Raw genomic sequence first — 548 nt, 5'->3', positions numbered from 1 at the left:
AGGGCAGAGAGAAAAATGATAATCTAATAATTCACACACACACACACACACACACACACACACACACACACACACACACACACACACAGACTATTATCAGAATCTCTGCACCCCTGCTGTTAGACAGTCAGTATCTCCTGAGAGATGAGGATGTGTTAATGTGCCTGTGCTCCATTCATTTTGGATGGATATCCCTCAGTGCTTTCCACTAGTGTCAGATGTGCTTTTCTTCTCACAGTCACTCAAGTGAAAAGAAAAGCCACTCATCTTTCTCCTGAACCCGGCTCATACTTGATGCAAGCGTGTCTTGGAAGAGAGTATAGTATAGTGATGACTCACATTTTTAGATGGCCCATGCAGGCTATAATCTTTTATGAAAGGAAATAAAGTGTTTACTGACTACTCAGGTTAAGCCTCAGTGGACTTCAATGCTGATGTTGATTTGTGTGAAATACCAGTATTGTGAAATTTGAATGGAGTTTGTAAAGCACACGGGTTCTGTGTAAATGAATAGGGAATAAAGACAGGGGACAGTGTTGAAATATGAA

This window comes from Morone saxatilis, unplaced genomic scaffold, assembly GCF_004916995.1.
Source record: "Morone saxatilis isolate NCDOM2014 unplaced genomic scaffold, NCSU_SB_2.0 Contig14, whole genome shotgun sequence".
Classification (NCBI taxonomy): Eukaryota; Metazoa; Chordata; class Actinopteri; family Moronidae; genus Morone; species Morone saxatilis.
The sequence above is the reverse complement of the archived record's forward strand: the minus strand, read 5'-3'. Positions refer to the sequence as shown.